The sequence below is a fragment of the Neoarius graeffei genome, chromosome 1 (genome assembly GCF_027579695.1).
Source record: "Neoarius graeffei isolate fNeoGra1 chromosome 1, fNeoGra1.pri, whole genome shotgun sequence".
Taxonomy (NCBI): Eukaryota; Metazoa; Chordata; class Actinopteri; order Siluriformes; family Ariidae; genus Neoarius; species Neoarius graeffei.
In genome coordinates this window covers 24,399,796-24,422,941 of record NC_083569.1, presented here as the reverse complement: position 1 = coordinate 24,422,941, position 23,146 = coordinate 24,399,796, and the positions used below count along the sequence as shown (strand labels likewise).

At 46.9% G+C, this 23,146-nt stretch overlaps 2 non-coding genes and 1 gene segment (V, D, J or C); 2 read left to right on the top strand and 1 right to left on the bottom strand.

The window, feature by feature from the left end:
• Positions 1 to 23,146, bottom strand: part of LOC132884270 (T cell receptor alpha variable 17-like) — a 49,886-nt gene that overhangs the window by 13,337 nt on the left and 13,403 nt on the right.
• LOC132898341 (U2 spliceosomal RNA) lies at positions 1,597 to 1,785 on the top strand. The gene has a single exon (XR_009656492.1). It is a non-coding gene; the product is annotated as a U2 spliceosomal RNA (small nuclear RNA).
• Positions 3,129 to 3,200, top strand: trnaq-uug (transfer RNA glutamine (anticodon UUG)). The gene has a single exon. It is a non-coding gene; the product is annotated as a tRNA-Gln (tRNA).

The window sequence follows — 23,146 nt, the reverse complement described above, 5'->3', positions numbered from 1 at the left end:
GGGGGAAAACGGCGCACCCAGAGGAAACCCACGCGGACACGGGGAGAACATGCAAACTCCGCACAGAAAGGCCCTCGCCGGCCACGGGGCTCGAACCCGGACCTTCTTGCTAATACAAGCAGGTAAGCATCATATTTTCACTTTGTAAAAGCTGTCTAAGCTGACTTTGCACACAAGCAAGAGTTAGAATTTCATAGTGGATGGTGGGAATATGACAACCCTGTTGAAAAATGTGAGCTGGAGATACTGAGGTCAGTCAGCAATTCAGGAAATAAAGACAAGCAAACTGAAAGGAATCTGTGTTAGCTAACATTCGGAGCTCATCAGAGGAGCATATCAGCAGAAAAGTAGTATGCAGCTAGTTGATTTTGGTCATTGTTGCAAACAGTGCCAAGGTTGTGGGTTTAATCCAAATACTGACTGTTTTCACAGATGTGATGCTTTGAATGTGGCAAAATAAATTTGATCTTGACTTGGCTGAAAGTGCAGATGATTCAGATGGTTTGCAAGATGACAAGAAAGTTTTTCTCTGTTAAAAGCAAGCAAGATGGCAGTTACTGTTTTGGAGAATGTGGGCCTCAAGCTCACTACTGCTTACATGCTAAGCAAGCACTGTACCACTTGAGCTAATTCCCCTGCTGTGTTTGAGGGTTTGTCCAACTAACTATGGCAAGCCCCCCCAAACTGCCCTTCCTGGCCTGCTCGTTGCTCTCTGGAACCATGCCTGAGTTTCCATTGGTTCGTGCAAAATGTGCACACTTCGAAAACAATATTTTCATCTTTTACAAACAAACTATAACTCTAGAAAACTCTTTAATGGTCTTTCTAGTTTCATAACACAATTTCTTAATATTAGTATGCTGATAATGTCGATGCTGAGTGTTTAAATATTTCCTCAATTGCACTTTTTTTTAACAAAACCTCGATCATCTTTTCAAAGTCAAAGCTCGAATCTCCGGAGCTCCATGCGCTGCATTCGGACGAGGAGTCTGTTCCTGGGAGGTTCTAATCCCACTGGGGTTTTATCCCGGGGTTTCGTACCAGGCAGCGGATTCATTGTATTATATTTAGTTTTCAATATGATATTATTTTTCCAATATGTTATTTTTTTTTGTATTCTTGTCTCAGCAATGGTGAAATGGAATTTGTAAATAAAATCAGTGCCCTGACTCTACTCATCAGGCCAGAGCTATTCTCTTTCTGTGTATGTTTTGTACAACATAAGGAAACAGTATAGTAACTATAACGGTAAAGAAATAAAACAAGAGAGGCTGGCTATGATATAAGAAAATTCTACAACCCAGAAACAGATGGGCTTTTAGGCAGTGCCTCAATCTATATATTACAGATTTCCAGGGAGAGGAATGTTAATGAGTTCAGCTTATTTTTGCAGGCTTTGCTCTGGTAGAGCTGCACATTTTTTGGTGGTCAAATGTTAGAAATATCAAGGTTTTTGCATGGAAACCACACACACGCCCAAAGCGATGTCTCTCTTCAAAAGGATCCAGCTGTTGGGGGTGGAGTCTAGCTGTGTTTACCTTTCTGGATTTTAATATTTGGAAGTGGTATATTTAAAGCCATTGACAGTAGTAAGTTGTTGTTTCTCTGCTGTTTGTTTTAGATGAAGCCTAGTGTTTGTTTTTATCACTTTAATATCTGACGTTATTTAACTGAAAATGTTATATTAAATAGATTTTTAGACCAAAGAGCTGGAGGTGGGGTTTGCTTCTTCTGCTCCACTCATCAGCCTGGTTTTATAGCATTTCCAGGAATAGTGCCTTGTTCTAAATACAAAGAAACAGCTTTCTTATTTGATATATTTTTTAAATAAAGATAATAAATGAGTTTTCTAAAGTAATGAGTGGGAATAGAGCTTTTTCTATTCTATCTGTTCACATGACATTGTAGTAGATCTAGAAATTGTCTTGTTAAAAAAATAAGTAAAGAAAAAAGTTCTTTCTTTGCTGGGTTAACCTTTTCCCCATTTCCTGGTTTTCTCCATGTTCAACAAGCTACTGGACCGTTAGTCTGCAGTAATTCTCTCCCCTAGGTCACAACCGGCCATACGATTTTTTGGCGTTTCCCAAATCGCTGCGTTTTTTTTTTTGTTCATGCAGAAAGACGCGCGTTGGCTGTAAGTTTGTCTTGCAACCTGAAAAAAACGTAAGTGTCCGTAGAGTTTGTTTGACATGACAAAGAACCTCTGCGGCCGGTCTGCGGCCAGTCTACGGCTCGAAAATCAGCACATCACACACCCGCCCTGCGTGCGCTTCTTGCGTTTTTTGCACATAGACCGGCCATAGGATCACGCACGGCTGGTTGTGACCGAGGCTACAGATCACACAACACCCCAACTCTTTCTTTCTTTCTTTCTTTCTTTCTTTCTTTCTTTCTTTCTTTCTTTCCATCAAAAACGCTCATTGGTCAGACATTTCTCTGCCTGTGTGCAATGGCTAATAAAGCTGTAAAGGTGTAAGAGATTGGCCCAGGCCACCTTACCCTATACCAGCTTTCTGCACCTCCAATACAGTGTCACTAACCTGGTTAAGTATAACCTAGATTTTGAGTAGTGTAAGTTGCTGTGTTTAGGTTGCAGTCTTTTTTGGAGGTGTGGATTTGAATCCCACTTCTGATATTTGCTATCGCAGGTTATTAACGGGCCATGCTGCTCATGGTTTGTGTTTAGTGAATGCTTGTCGGGAAATTTGCCTGCACGTGAGTGAAAATGGAAGCTTCAGCTAGCATGCCTTTTCAGATAAATTTGTATTTTTTTTTCAGTTTGTTGTGAATATCTGCCACATATTACAATATCAGTAGGTATTTTATGTTTTTAAATGTAAAAATATTAAGTTTTAGTTCATGGAACGACATGTGACATTTGACTTGGATTATCATGTGGTTACAATGTCAATTGCCTGTTGACATTGATTGATAAATTACAAAACTAGAAATTAATACAAACAACAACGAATGATTAACCATGTAGCCAGCAGTCAGGGTTCCGAGAATTTTTTTCCAACAGGTTGATGATTTCAGGTAAAACCTTCAATCATGTGTTCATGTGCTGCTGGAATTTTATTATATCATTCAAAGGTTTGACAGTGAAAACAACATTTAGGCTATGTCTTGGTTCCATGGTGTAATGGTTAGCACCCTGGACTTTGACTCCAGTGATCTGAGTTCAAATCTCAGTGGAACCTCTGAAGCCTTTGTTTGTGGCTTCTGAACTCACATGCACAGACTGTCTCAACTGTAGGCTCCTTTTGGTCAAGTCCCAAACCCTTTGTTTACGTTAAAGTGCCAGTCTTCTGAAAATTATATTACCCCTGGGAATTATACCTGATAAAACTAGACATGTTTATTAGTTTACTGTCTAAATTGTATTTTAATACGAGACCAGGAACATGTTCTGTTTATTTGGTAAAATTTGGCTCTTTGAGTCCACCATTACATGAACGTGTTCCTGGTAAGTTACTGTTTGTTCAAAGAAGTGACATCATATGCGAAATGCGTAAAAGTTATTTGGCATTTCTGGCTTCGTCTGTTTTGCAAATTGGAGCACGTTTTTAACGATTATTTTATTTATTCTGCAGCAAAACTAAAACCAAAGCATGCCTCCTAAGGGGTGTGTCCTTCAAGGCTGTTCAAGTGACATTTAGTGTCAATGCCAATTTGCAGCGTTCTGATGCCGTGTGCAGCCCTGTTGACCTGACCTCACTCCGTAAACGAGCAACCAAGTGGTATTTGAGAACACCACCTCCCCGTGACGAAGTGCAATGTCCATGCTTCCACAGTCAACAGACATGTAGATAATGCCCGATTTTGTTTTTAAAGCAGCCGTCACGGACCTTGACGGAAAACGAGAGAGGCAGGGAAACCGGTCAAACGAGGTTTTGTCCCGATGGTCATCTGCACGTAGGAGAACATGACAACCACTAATCCACAGAAAGCTATCTGGTCACGTTAATGGTCTGTCTTTGTGGCTGTTTTGAGAGTACCTGATCTTAGCAAGGCGATAACTGGACGTTAACGAAAGCAGAGCTCAAAAGGCAAAGCATGGCTCTGCCAGGTTTCTCAGGAGCGTCTATTCGCTTGTTAGGTGCAAGGGGAAACCACTGCACAGCAGAAAACACACGAAGCTTTTTCAGCGTCTCGGTTTGGGATTGTTCCAAAAGGCACGGACGGATTTATTTGAGAACACCACCTCCTTGTGACTAATTGCAATGTCCATGCTTCCACAGTCAACAGAAATGTAGATAATGCTCGATTTTGTTTTTAAAGCTGCCGCCACGGTTGGGATTGTTCCAAAAGGCAGGGACGGAGCAGAGATGGCAGCTCGACATTTGTTCGCTGCCACGTTCAAGGAAACCAGCACCGTTTCCGCCCGGTTTCGAATCGCGGACCGCTCTCGTGTTCAGCAAACGTGCTAACCAATACAATACGGAAACCACGCGTGTGTTAGCTCTTGCCTGGGCCTGAAGAAGAATGCGGGTCACACTTAAACAATTGTCACGAGAATAGGGGCACGGCCTTGGCATCGTAGAGATGAGCTGGTGGTCGAGTGTGACAAGGTTCAGCATCGAAAAGCGCTGCAACAACATCACGGGAAGAAATCAAACGCCTTGTTTGGACGGGCCAAGGAGGGGACTGAGGACTGGTCTTTCCACTAGCAACGTAAGGACTTGTTTGCAGGTTTGAATGACATCAGTTTGCCCCTGCGTACGTTCGACCCATGAAGCGGTGAAGAACACGGGCTCCTGCATGTTTTCCTTTCGTTGGCAACAAGCGACAGGTGTATATTTGTCCACAAACAGAGAACTGTAGAGTCACTGTTTAAGATTTGTTCAGCAAATGTGTCCGTACCTTGGCTGGTCAAAAGCAAATACTTGCTTCCATAGTTGGCACGGACAGAACAGAGATCACAGCTCAGCAGTCACTCACTGCCGAGTTCAAAAAATAAATAAATAAACCAACCCAGTGCTGTTCCTGCCCGGTTTCAAGCCAGGGACCTTTCATGTGTTAGACAAACATGATAACCACTACACTACAGAAACCATAGCGCTTTTACCCATCAGTTGTTGCCTGGGCCTCAAATACAGAAGCAATGGCACTTAGGCATTTGTCCCCAGGGCAGGCCTGTAGTGTTGGTGGTATAGTGGCTAGCATAGCTGCCTTCCAAGCAGTTGACCCTGGTTTGATTCCTGGCCAACGCACACTCTCTAACGCTTCGTTGCTCTAATGAAAGGCAGAGAGCATGGCGAGGCACTTGGGAGGAAACAGCAGGAATGGATTGGTTGCTTGTCACTGCCTTCCCAAGGAGGTGACTGAGGGCTGCTCCTTCTGCTTTCCGCTCACGTTGCATGTAGTCGAATAGCATCGGTTTGCGCAAACCTGGGCGTGTCTGAAGGACACGGGCACCCGCGCGTTTGTCTTTCGTTGGCGGCAAGCTGCTACTTTGCCTATTTTCCACAAACGGAGAACTGCACAGTCACTGTTTTAGAGTTAATAAGCAAATGTGTCTGAATGTTGGCTGGCAAATACTCGTTGATACGTGATGAAGCATTCCAGAGTCAATGCCGCTTTGCAGCGCTCTGATGCCGTGTGCAGGCCCGTTGACCTGACCTCACTCCGTAAACGAGCAACGAAGTGGTATTTGAGAACACCACCTCCTTGTGACGAATTGCAATGTCCATGCTTCCACAGTCAACAGAAAGGTAGATAATGCTCGATTTTGTTTTTAAAGCTGCCGCCACGGTTGGGATTGTTCCAAAAGGCAGGGACGGAGCAGAGATGGCAGCTCGACATTTGTTCGCTGCCACGTTCAAGAAAACCTGCACCGTTTCCGCCCGGTTTCGAATCGGGGACCGTTCTCGTGTTAAGCGAACGTGGTAACCAATACAATACAGAAACCACGCGTGTGTTAGCTCTTGCCTGGGCCTCAAGAAGAACGCAGATCTCACTTAAACAATTGTCACGAGAATAGGGGCACGGCCTTGGCATCATAGAGATGAGCTGGTGGTCGAGTGTGACAAGGTTCAGCATCGAAAAGTGCTGCAACAACCTCACGTGAAGAAATCAAATGCCTTGTTTGGACGGGCCAAGGAGGTGACTGAGGGCTGCTCCTTCTGCTTTCCGCTCGCATTGCATGTAGTCGAATAGCATCAGTTTGCGCAAACCTGGGTGTGTCTGAAGAACACGGGCACCCGCGCGTTTGTCTTTCGTTGGCGGCAAGCTGCTACTTTGCCTATTTTCCACAAACGGAGAACTGCACAGTCACTGTTTTAGAGTTAATAAGCAAATGTGTCTGAATGTTGGCTGGCAAATACTCGTTGATACGTGATGAAGCATTCCAGAGTCAATGCCGCTTTGCAGCACTCTGATGCCGTGTGCAGGCCCGTTGACCTGACCTCACTCCGTAAACGAGCAACGAAGTGGTATTTGAGAACACCACCTCCTTGTGACGAATTGCAATGTCCATGCTTCCACAGTCAACAGAAAGGTAGATAATGCTCGATTTTGTTTTTAAAGCTGCCGCCACGGTTGGGATTGTTCCAAAAGGCAGGGACGGAGCAGAGATGGCAGCTTGACATTTGTTCGCTGCCACGTTCAAGAAAACCTGCACCGTTTCCGCCCGGTTTCGAATCGGGGACCGTTCTCGTGTTAAGCGAACATGGTAACCAATACAATACAGAAACCACGCGTGTGTTAGCTCTTGCCTGGGCCTCAAGAAGAACGCAGATCTCACTTAAACAATTGTCACGAGAATAGGGGCACGGCCTTGGCATCATAGAGATGAGCTGGTGGTCGAGTGTGACAAGGTTCAGCATCGAAAAGCGCTGCAACAACATCACGTGAAGAAATCAAATGCCTTGTTTGGACGGGCCAAGGAGGTGACTGAGGGCTGCTCCTTCTGCTTTCCGCTCGCATTGCATGTAGTCGAATAGCATCGGTTTGCGCAAACCTGGGTGTGTCTGAAGGACACGGGCACCCGCGCGTTTGTCTTTAGTTGGCGGCAAGCTGCTACTTTGCCTATTTTCCACAAACGGAGAACTGCACAGTCACTGTTTTAGAGTTAATAAGCAAATGTGTCTGAATGTTGGCTGGCAAATACTCGTTGATACGTGATGAAGCATTCCAGAGTCAATGCCGCTTTGCAGCGCTCTGATGCCGTGTGCAGGCCCGTTGACCTGACCTCACTCCGTAAACGAGCAACGAAGTGGTATTTGAGAACACCACCTCCTTGTGACGAATTGCAATGTCCATGCTTCCACAGTCAACAGAAATGTAGATAATGCTCGATTTTGTTTTTAAAGCTGCCGCCACGGTTGGGATTGTTCCAAAAGGCAGGGACGGAGCAGAGATGGCAGCTCGACATTTGTTCGCTGCCACGTTCAAGAAAACCTGCACCGTTTCTGCCCGGTTTCTAATCGGGGACCGTTCTCGTGTTAAGCAAACGTGGTAACCAATACAATACAGAAACCACGCGTGTGTTAGCTCTTGCCTGGGCCTCAAGAAGAACGCAGATCGCACTTAAACAATTGTCACGAGAATAGGGGCACGGCCTTGGCATCGTAGAGATGAGCTGGTGGTCGAGTGTGACAAGGTTCAGCATCGAAAAGCGCTGCAACAACATCATGGGAAGAAATCAAATGCCTTATTTGGATGGGCCAAGGAGGTGACTGAGGGCTGTTCTTTCCACGAGCAACGTAAGTAGTTGTTTGCAGGTTTGAATGACATCAGTTTGCCCCTGCGTACGTTCGACCCATGAAGCGGTGAAGAACACGGGCTCCTGCATCTTTTCCTTTCGTTGGCTACAAGCGACAGGTGTATATTTGTCCACAAACAGAGAACTGTAGAGTCACTGTTTAAGATTTGTCCAGCAAATGTGTCCATACCTTGGCTGGTCGAAAGCAAATACTTGCTTCCATAGTTGGCACGGACAGAGAAGAGATCACAGCTCAGCAGTCACTCACTGCCGAGTTCAAAAAATAAATAAATAAATCAACCACTGTTTCAAGCCAGGGACCTTTCGTGTGTAAGACAAACATGATAACCACTACACTACAGAAACCACAGCCCTTCTACCCATCAGCTGTTGCCTGGGCTTCAAATACAGAAGCAATGGCACTTAGGCATTTGTCCCCAGGGTAAGCCTGTAGCGTTGGTGGTATAGTGGCTAGCATAGCTGCCTTCCAAGCAGTTGACCCAGGGTAGATTCCTGGCCAACGCACACTCTTTAACGCTTCGTTGCTCTGATGAAAGGCAGAGAGCATGGCGAGGCACTTGGGAGGAAACAGCAGGAACGGATCGGTTGCTCGTCACTGCCTTGCCAAGGAGGTGACTGAGGGCAACAAAGAATGAATTAGGAAAAAAAAATCCATCCGCTTCTTTCTCCGTGGCAAAAGGTTCGATGTCATCCTAATCCAAAAAGCCAACGATTGAGGATGAATTTGAAGAGCTTTCATGTCTTTTTCAAAAGACTTGGTATCAAGAACGCACGCCACTGCAGAGAATAGGATAGAGTCCGTGTGGAAACAAAAGAACGGACTGGCGCAAATGACGTCACGCGTGCAGCGCCGCCAACCTGTAAATCGCTGCGAACTAATAATGGCGGCCGAGCTTTTAGTGATTTTTGGAACAGAATTCAGATGCAAAAAAGCATTTTTCAAACTTCACAGCGTATTTGAGCACATCACACCTTCTGACGTAACTTTCATGAGATGAGCACTTGAAGAACAATTCAGCCAAGTGAAATCCCTGATACCCCGGTCCAGATCGACCATTTAAGGATTTAAGGTAAAACCTGGGTTTGTCCGGGAGTTGAACGCGGGACCTCTCACACCCAAAGCCAGAATCATACCCCTAGACCAACAAGCCAGCCTATGCTTTAAAAAAAAAAAAAAAAACCCGTCCGCTTCTTTCTCAATGTGATTTTCGAATGAAAGACTGGGGTGAATAATCACTCCGAGGTCTTTTACTGCTACACGTGAAGAAACAGAAAGGCCATCCAGAGTTAATGTGGAATCAGAAAACTTACTTCTAGCTGCATGTGGTCCCAGGACAAGTACTTCAGTTTTGTCAGAGTTAAGCAGAAGGAAATTAATAAGCATCCAGTGTCTAATGTCCTTTACACATTCCTCAATTCAGGTGCAGAAAAAAAATTCTAAACCAATTTTTCATTTATTTGCCAACTTTACAGTGTATTCGAGCACATCACAAGCCAGAGATTTTCTGATGTAACTTTCATTAGACTAGCACTTTAAGAATGATACACTCAAGTGACACCCCAGTCCAGATCGACCATTTAAGGTAAAGCCTGGGCTCGTCCGGGAGTTGAACCTGGGACCTCTCACCCCCTAAGCGAGAATCATACCCCTAGACCAACAAGCCAAACTGTCTAAAGCAAAGAATAAATTAGGAAAAAAAAATCCGTCCGCTTCTTTCTCCGTGGCAAAAGGTTCGATGTCATCCTAATCCAAAAACCCAACGATTGAGGATGAATTTGAAGAGCTTTCATGTCTTTTTCAAAAGACTCGGTATCAAGAATGCACGCCACTGCAGAGAATAGGATAGAGTCCGTGTGGAAACAAAAGAACGGACTGGCGCAAATGATGTCACGCGTGTAGCGCCGCCGACCTGTACTGTATATCTACATGCAGTGCACATACTGTACTTCCCCCCCTCTCTCTCACACACCACTCATGCACTACACCTCATCTATGTCATGTGTTACATCAGTGTAACACTCACACACGCACACAAACACATTTTGTAACTCAACACATTTAGTTTGTACAGTACTTACAATGGACAATATCAAAACATGTTGTAAGTGTTTACATATGTTGCATGTATGAGTTAAGTATACAAGTATTTTCCTTTCCCTAAGCAAAGCACTCTTTATTCAAGCCTGACTAATATCCTTACTACTTCCCAGGTGCCTGGGGCAGGTGATCTTTTAGTTTTTACTTCTGCATTTTAGTAGTGATCGTTAAAATCCTGATGCTTAACTAGAGTAAACAAGTTGGATGGTTTCTTTCTTTTGCAGATACTTTATGTTACATAAATAAATTAATACATTAATTTCTGACCTCTTGGCTCACATGGGTTTTGTTCATGAGTTAGGCACCAGATATGCCACCAGATACATCAGAATACAGGAAATCAAATCTAGCTTATTCAAAATTTCCCGGGGGAGGACCCCCCACCACCATTATTTAGTCACAGCATGGCCACCCCCTGTATATCCTTGGCCCCCCTTTGGCCACCCCATGTAAAAAATCCTGCCTACGCCACTGAATTCAACACTGGGGATTTTGCTTTTTGTGTTTGGTGATCGTTTATGCTCAAAGCCTGATGAGTCCACTTCTTACTGTGGTTATTTTCTGTGTTCTTCAATACTCTCACTCCTGCTATAATTGACCTTAAAAGATGCTGAAAAATCAGCATTCTATGGCACTGTATACGTTCAACACAGACTGTCCATTCCAGTGTATTGAAGCTGAATGCATATGCACTACCACTACTGGATCGGCATATTCAAAAAATAAATAAATAAATAAACAAACCCGACGCTGTTTCTGCCCGGTTTCGGGCCAGGGACCTTTCATGTTTGAGACGAACGTGATAAACACTACACGACAGAAATCGCAGCTCTTGGACCGATCAGCTGTTGCCTGGGCCTCAAATTCAGAAGCAATGGCACTTAGGCATCCGTCCCCAGGGCAGGCATGTGGTATAGTGGTGAGTATAGCTGCCTTCCAAGCAGTGGACCGGAGTTTGATCCCTGGCTAATGCACACCCTTTAATGCTTCGTTTCTCTGATGAAAGGCAGAGAGTGTGGCAAGGAAACAGCAGGAACGGATTGGTTGCTTGTCACTGCCATGCCAAGGAGGTGACTGAGGGCTGCTCCTTCTGCTTTCTGCTCGTGTTGCATGTAGTTGAACAGCATTGGTTTGCGCAAACCTGGGCGTGCTTGTCTTTTGTTGGCGGCAAGCTGCTTCTTTGCATATTTTCCACAAACAGAGAACTGCGCAGTCATGGTTTGAGAGTTAATAAGCAAATGTGTCTGAATGTTGGCCGGCAAATACTCGTTGAGACGTGATGAAGCATTCCAGAGTCAATGCCACTTTGCAGCATTCTGATGCCGTGCGCAGCCCTGTTGACCTGACCTCACTCCGTAAACGAGCAACGAAGTGGTATTTGAGAACACCACCTCCCTGTGATGAATTGCAATGTCCATGCTTCCACAGTCAACAGAAATGTAGATCATACCCGATTTTGTTTTTAAAGCAGCCGTCACGGACCTTGATGAAAAACCAGAGAGGCAGGGAAACCATTCAAACGAGGTTTTGTCCCGACGGTCGTCTGCACATAGGAGAACATGACAACCACTAAGCTACAGAAAGCAATCCGGTCATGTTAAGGGTCTGTCTTTCTGGCTGTTCCGAGGGTACCTGATTTTAGCGAGGCGATAACTGGACGTTACGGGAAGCAGAGCTCAAAAGGCAAAGCACAGCTCTGCCAGGTTTCTCAGGAGCGTCTATTCGCTTGTTAGGCGAAAGGGGGAACCACTGCACAGCAGAAAACACGCGAAGCTTTTTCAGTGTCTCGGTTTGGATTAGCATCGGTTTGCGCAAACCTGGGCATCTTTGAAGGACATGGTCAAACGAGGTTTTGTCCCAATGGTCGTCTGCATGTAGGAGAACATGACAACTGCTAATCTACAGAAAGCATCTGGGGGGGGTGTCAGCGCGCTATAACTGTTCTTTATTTTTTTACTAAAATCATCTCTGCAACCATATATTTTTTTCTCAAAATTCCAAAACCTAAGATCTTCTTGTGGTGTCCCTTCACAGAGAGCTGATTTTAAGTTGAATTGAACCTTTATGAAATTTAAACACCCCACCAAACACCTCCCCTATATAATTTTTTAAAGCTTTCTGAATATGAAATATGCAATACATACAGCTTCATTTAAAAATATATCCTTTTGCTTTGTTAACTTGCATGACCTCTCTGTACCTTCCTCCTCCTATTTCACGCACTTGGTTGCATGGGCATTCCCTACATTCACATGGACGCACACAGACGCACAGAATGTTCCCCTTATATTTAGGGACAGACAGCTGCCTCCGTCGATGCACCTTGAAGTAGAAAAAACATCCACTTTATTCCTGATATTATCGATCTAAATTAACCATTGGCTATTTTCAGGGTATACTCTCTTTACTTTTAAGCTCATGGTGATTTTAGGGCCATCCATCTACATGCTATCATGATATAATCTATGGTTGTTGTTTTTTTTTTTCAGGACAGTCTAGATTATGATAATATTTGCACATTTACATCAGGCTTTTCTATAACTACATAATGTATGCTACATTAGAATATCAGTCCGAAGTTGGAGACAAATTGTTGCTGTAATTTGCTGTTGCTGTAATTTCAAAACCAGATTACTTGAGAAAGGCAAAAGGCACAGATGAATACTTTACTGTATACTATTTGAAATGGTAGGAACTGTTGTTTATTTTGATGTATGGTTTGTTGTGTAAACACAGGAGTTAGTGAGGTATTGTGTCGATAACAATGGGTATGGAGATGGGTGCAGAGCTGTATGCAGAATATGATTAAATTTGATGTGAATTAATTGATTTTAATTTTATCACAAACTGTTTATCACAACAGCGAAAGCGTGGAGCGAGTGGAATCCTTCAAATTCCTTGGGGTCCACATCTCTGCTGACCTCTCCTGGGCAGCCAACACCACCGCACTGGTTAAAAAGGCACAGCAGAGACTACACTTCCTGAGAGTGCTCAGGAAGGAGCAACTTGACACAAAACTGCTGGTGACCTTCTACCGGTCAGCCATTGAGAGCCTGCTGACCTATGCTGTGTCAGTGTGGCACTCAAGCTGCACAGAAGCGGACAGAAAAAGACTGCAGAGGGTGACTAACACAGCACACAAGATCATAGGCTGTCCTTTACCTCCTTTGTCCACCATCTACAACTCCCGGTGCCTAGGCAGGGCAAAGAGCATCATAAGAGACTATACACACCCTGGCTTCCACCTCTTTGACCTGTTGCCCTCTGGCAGGCGCTACAGGGCCATACCAGCCAAAACAAACAGACTCAGGGACAGTTTCTTTCCAAGAGCTGTCACAATACTCAACTCAAGTTTGCACTGAGGAACTGACATGCTTGAACACCACTGACAAGGTAACCATCACCACAATGCTGCTAACCACTTGATCTCAACCTAGTCTCTCCTTGTCAGACTGTAAACTGTCATATTTGCACTGTAAATGCCACAAGACTGTCATATTGCACTATCATATCAAGTCAGTTCATCTGTTCTTAGACATCCACTTTCTGTCATTTTAAGTACTGTAAACTGTCATATTTGCACTATTAATATCATAGCTATCTATAAACTGTCTTATTGCACTATCATATCAAGTCAGATCATCTTTTTTTTTTTTGGGTTGCCTACATACTGAAAATAGGCGTCTGTACATGCCAATGCTACCTCTATGACTTGATGCAGCTAGTCACTTTATTCTCAACCCTGTTACTGTTATGCACCTGTGTTCCTTCAGGGACCTGCACAAGTTTATGTATAGTTTAGGTATAGTTGTCAGTAGTTGTTTTTTTTAGTAGTAGTTTTTAGTTTTATATTAGTTTTATTGTACATATTTTCCTATGTCTATTTTAGTATTTATGTGTGCACTGTATGGTGAAGCTTTAAATCTCATTGTACTTGTATAATGACAATAAAGGCTTTCTATTCTATTCTATTCTATTCTATTCTATTCTATTCTATATGTGAATCTGCCTCACAAATTTATCTTTTTCAAAATGTATGGAGCAGACACCAAATCGTCCTGTCGGCTTGAAGTTGCCTCTCTTTGTCGATTCAAATCAAACCCATTCATTCCGCAAGTGTCTTGCTGACTTTGGGCTACAATGGATCAAAATTCTGCTTTTTTTTAAATCAGTGAGACTTATACAGCCTTGAAGGACACACCCCTTAGGAGGCATGCTTTGGTTTTAGTTTTATTGTGGAATAAAATAAATAAATAAATAATTTTTTCAAAGTTAAAAATCTAAAGCAGACGAAGCCAGAAATGCCACAACCTTTCAAGCATTTTGCATATGACGTCACTTCTTTGAATGAACAGTAAATTACCAGGAACGCGTTTGTGTAATGTCAGACTCAAAGAGCCAAACTTTACCAACTAAATAGAACATGTTCCCAGTCTCATATTAAAATACAATTTAGACAGTAAACTTTTTAACATGTCTAATTTTATAAGGTATAATTTCCAGAGGTAATGTAATTTTCATAAGACAAGCACTTTAATGGAAACAAAGGGTTTGGGACATGACCAAACAGAGCATGGAGTTAAGACAATCTGTATATGGTAGCTTAGAATGTTAGGGTTTTGCTGGGATTCGAACCTGGTTCGTTGGTGTGATAATCCAGCAAACCCCCACTAGGCCACCAGGGGGATGACTCAAATGCAGAGGCGTGAGGCGGAAGTAGAAAAAGAATCAAAAGGTTTATTTAAACTATATACACTATATACAGGGCAAAACAAAAGACAAAAAAAAAACCAAAGAGTATAATCCAAAAGAAAAGCAAAGTGCAAAAATACAAAAGCTAAGAAGATCAAAAAACACAGTACAAAGGAAACTGGAGATAAACATAACAGCACAAAGACTCTGTGACAAGAGGACTGAACTCAGGGGTATAAATACACAAACTAATTAAGGACACAGGTGAAGATAATTAGGCAATTAACACAAACACAAAAACACAGGAACAGTGGCGGCCTCTAGAGGCCAAAATAAACACGACATGAAAAGGAAATAACAGCGGCCTCTAGAGGCCAAAACAGTCCTAGTCCTAACAGGACCCCCCCCTCTAGGAGCGTCTCCTGACGTTCCCAGGGCGATCCGGATGGGCCGAATGGAAGTCCCGACATAGTTCTTTATCAAGGACATCCCGAGCAGGAACCCAGCAGCGCTCCTCAGGACCATAGCCCTCCCAGTCCACCAGATATTGCAACCCGCCGCGGACCCGGCGGGAGTCAAGCAGGCGATTCACAGTGAACACAGTCTGCCCCTGGAAGATGCGGGGGGGTGGGGGGTTCCTAGGGGCAGGGGCATACGTAGACGTCAGTACGGGCCGTAACAGGGAAACATGGAAAGTGGGGTTGATCCTCAGAGTCCGGGGCAACTGGAGCCGGTAGGAGACAGGGTTCACCCTGCGCACCACCTTGAAGGGGCCAATGTAGCGAGGAGCAAGCTTGCGGTTCTCCACCCGCAGTGGAAGGTCCTTAGTGGACAGCCAAACACGCTGCCCAGGGCGGAAAGCGTGTGCAGGTCTTCTATGGCGGTTGGCCTGAGTCTGGTTGGTTCTGGAGGTCTGTATGAGGGTCTTCCTGACCTTGCTCCAGGTCTTGCGACACCGTCTCACATATTGGTTGACCGAGGGCACCCCCGCGTCCTCCTCCTGGTCCGGGAACAGAGGTGGCTGGAACCCGAATTGGCACTGGAATGGCGACAGCTTGGTGGCCGATGACTGCAGGGTGTTGTGGGCGTACTCCGCCCATGGCAGCCAGGTGCTCCACGATGTCGGGTTATCCATAGCCAGGCCTCGCAGGGTGGTTTCCAGGTCCTGGTTGAGCCTCTCCGTCTGACCATTGGACTGTGGGTGAAACCCAGAGGAGAGGCTGGCAGTGGCTCCGATGACCTTGCAGAACCCGTGCCACACTCGGGAGGAGAACTGGGGCCCTCGGTCTGAGACGATGTCCTGTGGAAGACCAAAGACTCGGAAGACATGATTAAACAAAAGTTTCGCAGTTTCAAGAGCAGAGGGGAGTTTGCACAGTGGTATGAAGCGGCAGGCCTTGGAGAATCTGTCAACTAAGACCAAAATGACCGTGTTACCTTGTGACTCAGGGAGACCCGTGATAAAGTCGACTGCCACGTGGGACCAGGGACGCCGGGGAATGGTCAGAGGATGCAGGAGACCCTGGGGACGCTGTCGTGGGTTCTTGGTTCTGGTGCAAACCTCACAGGACAGGACAAATGACCTTACTTCCTTCTCCATGTTAGGCCACCAGAAGCGTCTTTTCAGGAAGTCCAGGGTCCTCCGAGCTCCCGGGTGGGCGGTGAGAGGGGAAGAGTGACCCCACTGGAGAACCTTGGCCCGGGCTTGATGTGGGACGTACAAGAGGCCTGGTGGCCCCGTCCCAGGACCGGGGTCCTGGCGTTGGGCTCGTCGGACAGCCTCCTCAATACCCCAGCGGACAGGGGCCACAATCCGGGACACAGGGATAATAGGCCCGACTTCATTCTCCCTGTTAGTGGCAGAGAACAGTCTGGACAGTGCGTCAGGTTTGGTGTTCTTGGAGCCGGGGCGGTATGAGAGGGTGAAGTCAAACCGACTGAAAAACAGGGCCCACCTAGCCTGTCGAGGGTTCAGTCTCTTGGCTTGCTGGAGGTACTCCAGGTTCTTGTGGTCAGTCCAAACCAGGAATGGATGTTGTGCTCCCTCCAGCCAGTGCCTCCACTCCTCAAGGGCCAGTTTGACCGCTAGCAGTTCTCGATCCCCCACATCGTACCGGGACTCAGCAGGACTCAGGCGGTGGGAGAAGTAAGCGCAGGGGTGCAGCTTTCCTTCCGAACGTTGAGAGAGCACCGCGCCGACACCACTGTCCGAGGCGTCCACCTCCACGATGAATGGTTGGGAGGTGTCCGGGAGAACCAGAACGGGTGCCGTGCAGAAGCGGTCCTTGAGGTCTTTGAACGCCTTTTCTGCCTGAGGAGACCAGCCATAAGATCCACCTGTCCCTTTGGTGAGGTCAGACATGGGTGCTGCCACAGAACTGAAGTTCCTGATGAACTTGCGGTAGAAGTTAGCGAATCCTAAGAACCGCTGAACCTCCTTAACGGACTTGGGAGTAGGCCAATCCCGGACGGCCAGGGTCTTGGCAGGGTCCATTTGGAGTTGGCCTGTCCGTACAATAAATCCCAGAAAGGAGACCTCGGGAACATGAAATTCGCATTTCTGGGCCTTGGCGAACAGATTGTTCTGTAGCAGCCTCTGGAGAACCTGGCGGACATGGTGGCGGTGCTCCTGCACGGTCTTGGAAAAGATAAGGATGTCGTCGAGGTAGACAAAAACGTATAGGTTAATCATGTCCCTTAAGACGTCGTTGATTAGGGCCTGAAAAACAGCTGGTGCGTTGGTGAGTCCGAAGGGCATCACCTGGTATTCGTAGTGCCCAGACGGGGTGTTAAAGGCAGTCTTCCACTCGTCTCCCTGTCGGATACGGATGAGGTGGTATGCGTTCCGTAGGTCCAACTTGGTGAAGACGGTGGCGCCTTGGAGCAGGTCGAAAGCTGTGGACATCAGCGGAAGGGGATATCGGTTGCGCACAGTGATCTTATTCAGGCCCCTGTAATCAATACATGGTCGGAGCCCCCCATCCTTCTTGCCGACAAAGAAGAAGCCGGCTCCAGCAGGTGAAGTGGAGGGTCGAATAAACCCAGAGACCAGGGCATCTTTGAGGTATTCCTCCATGGCCTTGCGTTCTGGCTGAGAGAGTGAAAACAGTCTGCCACGAGGAGGGGTAGTCCCAGGGAGCAAGTCAATGGCACAGTCGTAGGCCCGGTGCGGAGGAAGAACGGCGGCCCTGCTCTTGCTGAATACCTCCTTGAGATCCCAGTACTCTGTGGGAACTTGAGATAACTCGGTGAGATCAGGGGGCTCGGCAGGAGACACAGGAGAGCTAGAGAGCAGACAAGAGGCATGGCATGCAGGGCCCCATTCCACAACCTGGCTTGTTACCCAGTCTATGCGAGGGTTGTGGCGAGTAAGCCAAGGAAGGCCTAGAATAACTGGGAACTCAGGTGAAGGAATCAGGTGCAGGGATATTTCTTCCTTGTGACCTTGAGACTGGAGGAAAACTGGAGAAGTAACTTGGGTGACTCTTCCATCACCTAACGCTTGGCCATCGAGGGCAGACACAGACAGTGGGACTTCAAGAGGTGCAGTCGGAATATTGATGCTTTGGGCGAAGTGAATATCCATAAAGTTCCCAGCCGCCCCTGAGTCTATCAAAGCTTGACAAGAGTGGACAGACTCACCCCAGGAGATGGAGACCGGGATGTAGATTCCTTGGCCAGGGAGTCCGGGAGAGAGGGTAGGCCCCGTCACAACCCTCCCTCGGCTGGACGGGGCGGTCCTTTTCCCAAGAGTTCGGGACATGATGCTCGGAAGTGACCAGGCTTGCCACAGTAGATGCAGCACTTGTCCCTCCTTCTGCGCTCCCTCTCAGATGCGGAGAGGCGAGTACGACCCACTTGCATGGGTTCTGGACAGTCACTGAAGGAGGTAGACGGTCTCCAGGTAGAGGTAGGGAGGCTGGGGGGGCTCAAGGCTTGGTGGCGTTCTCTCATCCTGTTGTCCAGACGAATAGCATGTGAGATGAGGGTTTCGAGGTCACTTGGGCATCCAATAGAGGCCAGACCGTCCTTGATGGGGTCAGACAGACCATGGTGGAAGGCTGACACCAGGGCAGTCTCGTTCCATCCACTTACTGCTGCGAGTGTTCGGAACGAGATGGCGTAATCTGCGACGCTTCCTCCTTGCCGGATGGACATGAGCTTTCGGGCTGCGTCGGTACTGATGTCTGCCTGATCGAAGACCCGAAGCATCTCTTCAGAAAACAGCTGGAAATCAAAGCACTCAGGTCCCTGTCTTTGCCAGATAGCAGTAGCCCAGGCTCGCGCCTTACCAGCTAATAAGGTGATCACAAAGGCAATCTTGCGGCGATCCGTAGTGTAGGTGGTAGGCTGAAGCTCAAAGGTGAGTTGACACTGGGTAAGGAACTCTCGGCACTCACTGTGCTTGCCGTCATACCTCTGTGGTGCAGGAAGGCTGGGTTCGCGAGGTGAAGAAGGCAGCATTGCAGGAGGCACTGGAGCAGGAGTGGGAGCTGGATCAGGAGCAGGAACTGGATCAGGAGCAGGAACTGGATCAGGAGCAGGAGATGCAGGCAGAGATGTCAGCTGTGCCAGGGTTTTCCCAATTTGCTGAAGCAGTTCCTCGTGGCGAGCGAGGGCCTCACGTTGGCTGGTGAGCGTACGTCCATGAGCGTCCATGGTCGCTCCGAAGCGTGTCAAAGCTGCCATAATTCCCTGAAGGTTGGCCGGGTAGACAGTTGAAGCAGCCTCTGCTGAGTCGGTCATGACGGAGTCTTTCTGTTAGGGTTTTGCTGGGATTCGAACCTGGTTCGTTGGTGTGATAATCCAGCAAACCCCCACTAGGCCACCAGGGGGATGACTCAAATGCAGAGGCGTGAGGCGGAAGTAGAAAAAGAATCAAAAGGTTTATTTAAACTATATACACTATATACAGGGCAAAACAAAAGACAAAAAAAAAACCAAAGAGTATAATCCAAAAGAAAAGCAAAGTGCAAAAATACAAAAGCTAAGAAGATCAAAAAACACAGTACAAAGGAAACTGGAGATAAACATAACAGCACAAAGACTCTGTGACAAGAGGACTGAACTCAGGGGTATAAATACACAAACTAATTAAGGACACAGGTGAAGATAATTAGGCAATTAACACAAACACAAAAACACAGGAACAGTGGCGGCCTCTAGAGGCCAAAATAAACACGACATGAAAAGGAAATAACAGCGGCCTCTAGAGGCCAAAACAGTCCTAGTCCTAACATAGAAGCTGCAAACAAAGCCTCCACTGAAATTTGAACTCAGATCAGAGGAGTCAAAGTGCTAGCCATTACACCATGGAACCAAGACATACTAGATGTGGGATTGTTTTCAGCACCAAATTACTGGCATCGACCTGGCAAAAGCTCAAACACACTCTTGGTCAAAGGCTTTGATGAACACAAACCACACTGCTCAGTGCTGAAACCTGGGATTAAACCAGGGACTTTTAGATCTTCAGTCTAACACACTCCATACTGAATTATTTCAGCAAGTTCATTATAACCGGGTCATGTCACCATCCAAGCAGTCCCAGAGATTGGGTACCAAGCCCCAACAGCTAAAAGCCTCAACACAAGAGCTGCTGACCTGAGAAGGAAACCTGGAGCTCCCGACAAATACCGAAGCTGAGTTGCCAAGTACCTTCAGAAGATCTACTAGTAGATGTGAATGCTGCTCTGAAGACAATCTCCACAAGAACCATCACTGAGACCAACAAGCTGATACACAGTACAGCAACAGTAATCATGGAGATGCTTGGACACAAGGTGGGCTTGGGACATAACAAACAGTATCCACCATGGAAGAGACGATTAGAGGCCAAGATAAAGGCAGCACGGAGAGAAGTTAGCCAGCTAGCTGAACTACAGAAAGGGAACATGGTGAATAAAGGGGCACCCAGGAAGTACAACTCACCCTCCATACCAGAGGCACTCGAAACTGCCAAACAGCGACTAACAGCTCTGGCCACCCGGTTGAAGAGATACACCAAGGAGGGAGAGGCCAGGAGAATAAACAAGCTGTTCTCCACTGAACCAGCCAAGGTGTACTCTCAGTGGCAGGGGAACAACAACTGGTCAGACCCACCAAGAGCTGAGATGGAAAAATACTGGAAAGACATATGGGAAAGAAAGGCATCACACAACACCGATGCCCAATGGTTAGTGGACCTAAGAGCTGACCACAGCAACCTCCCAGAACAAGAACCAGTAACCATCTCAATGGCAGACGTCCAAGAAAGAGTGTCAAAGATGAAGAGCTGGACAGCACTAGGCCCCGATATGATCCATACGTACTGGCTGAAGAAGCTAACTGCACTCCATGAATGCCTAGCAGCACAGATGAACCAGCTGCTGAGGGATGGAACCCACCCAGAATGGCTAACCCAAGGCAGGACAGTCCTAATCATGAAGGACCCCCAGAAGGGACCCATCCCATCCAACTACCGGCCAATTACCTGTCTCTGCACAACATGGAAGGCCCTGTCAGGCATCATTGCGGCAAAAATGAGTAAGCATGTGGCTCAATACATGAGCGAGGCACAGAAAGGAATTGGCAGTAACACCAGAGGAGCCAAGCACCAGCTACTGGTCGATAGAACAGTCGCCTGAGACTGTAAGAAGAGACAGCCCAACCTGTGCACTGTCTGGATTGACTACAAGAAAGCCTATGACTCAATGCCACACGCATGGATACTGGAATGTCTGGAACTGTATAAGATCAACAGGAACCTAAGGACCTTCATCCAGAACTCAATGGAAATGTGGAAGACAACCCTAGAGGCCAACTCAAAACCCATTGCCCAAGTCAACATCAAGTGCGGCATATACCAAGGAGATGCGCTATCACCACTGCTGTTCTGCATAGGCCTGAACCTCCTCAGTCAGATCATCACGAAGAGCGGCTACGGGTACCGATTCTGTAGTGGGGCAACAATCAGCCACCTGATCTACATGGATGACATCAAGCTGTATGCCAGGAACGAGCAAGAAATAGACTCGCTGATCCACACCACCCGGATCTACAGCGATGACATAGGGATGTCATTCGGATTGGACAAGTGTGGCCGGATGGTCTCAAAGAGAGGCAAGATGATCCAGACTGAGGGGATTGACCTACCAGAGGGCAACATAGGTGATATCCAAGACAGCTACAAGTACCTTGGCATCCCACAGGCTAATGGAAACCATGAAGAGGCCACAAGGAAGTCAACCACAGCCAAATACCTCCAGAGAGTAAGGCAGGTCCTGAAAAGTCAGCTGAATGGTAAGAACAAGGTCCGAGCCATCAACATGTACGCACTACCAGTCATCAGATACCCCGCTGGTATCATAAACTGGCCAAAGGAGGAGATAGAAGCCACAGATATCAAGACTAGAAAGCTCCTCACCATGCACGGAGGGTTCCACCCCAAGTCCAGCACCCTGAGACTATACACTAAATGGAAAGAGGGAGGCCAAGGGCTAGTGAGCATCAAGACCACGGTCCAGGATGAAACATCGAAAATCTGAGAATACATCAGAAAGATGGCCCCAAAGGATGAACTGTTAAGTGAATGTCTCAGGCAGCAGAACCCTGATGAGAGTGCAGAGGAGGAGGTGGAACAGACAACCTGGAGAGACAAACCCCTACATGGCATGTACCACCATCAGATAGAGGAAGTGGCTGATATCAAGAAATCCTACCAGTGGCTGGATAATGCAGGACTGACAGACAGCACAGAGGCACTAATCATGGCAGCACAAGAACAGGCCATAAGCACAAGAGCCATAGAGGCCAGGATCTACCAGAGTAGATCAGACCCAAGATGCAGACTGTGCAAAGAAGCCCCTGAAACAGTCCAGCACATAGTAGCAGGGTGTAAGATGCTAGCTGGATCAGCGTACATGGAGAGGCACAACCAAGTGGCTGGGATAGTATACAGGAACATCTGCAACCAGTATGGAATAGAAGTACCCAAGTCCCAATGGGCCATACCACAGAAGGTGGCTGAGAACAACAGGGCCAAGGTTCTGTGGGACTTCAGCTTCCAGACTGACAAACAGATCCTGGCTAACCAACCGGACATAGTGGTGATGGACAAAGAGCAGAAGAGGGTGGTGGTGATAGATGTGGCGATCCCAGCTGACGCCAACATCAGGAAGAAGGAACATGAGAAACTTGAGAAGTATCAAGGGTTGAAAGAGCAGCTGGAACAGATGTGGAAGGTCAAGGGTTGCGTGGTCCCCGTGGTAGTGGGGGCACTTGGGGCAGTAACCCCCAAACTGGGAGAGTGGCTCCAGCAAATCCCAGGAACAACATCTGAAGCCTCAGTCCAGAAGAGCGCAGTCCTAGGAACATCGAAGATACTGCGCAGAACCCTCAAACTCCCAGGCCTCTGGTAGAGGACCCAAGCTTGAGGATGACATGGATACCACCCCCCCCGCCGGGGGTGAGAAGGAGATTTTTTTTATGAGATGGCATGAGGTCGTTACAGTACAGGTCGAGGACAAAGCTGCGCACTGGTGTCGGTTCTACTCTCCTGTTTGCTGCCCTGTGTTTGGTCTGTCTGGGGTCCTGGGGGCAGTGATGTGGCCCATTGTTGGTTGCCGTGTCTGTATGGGGCCCCTGCCTGG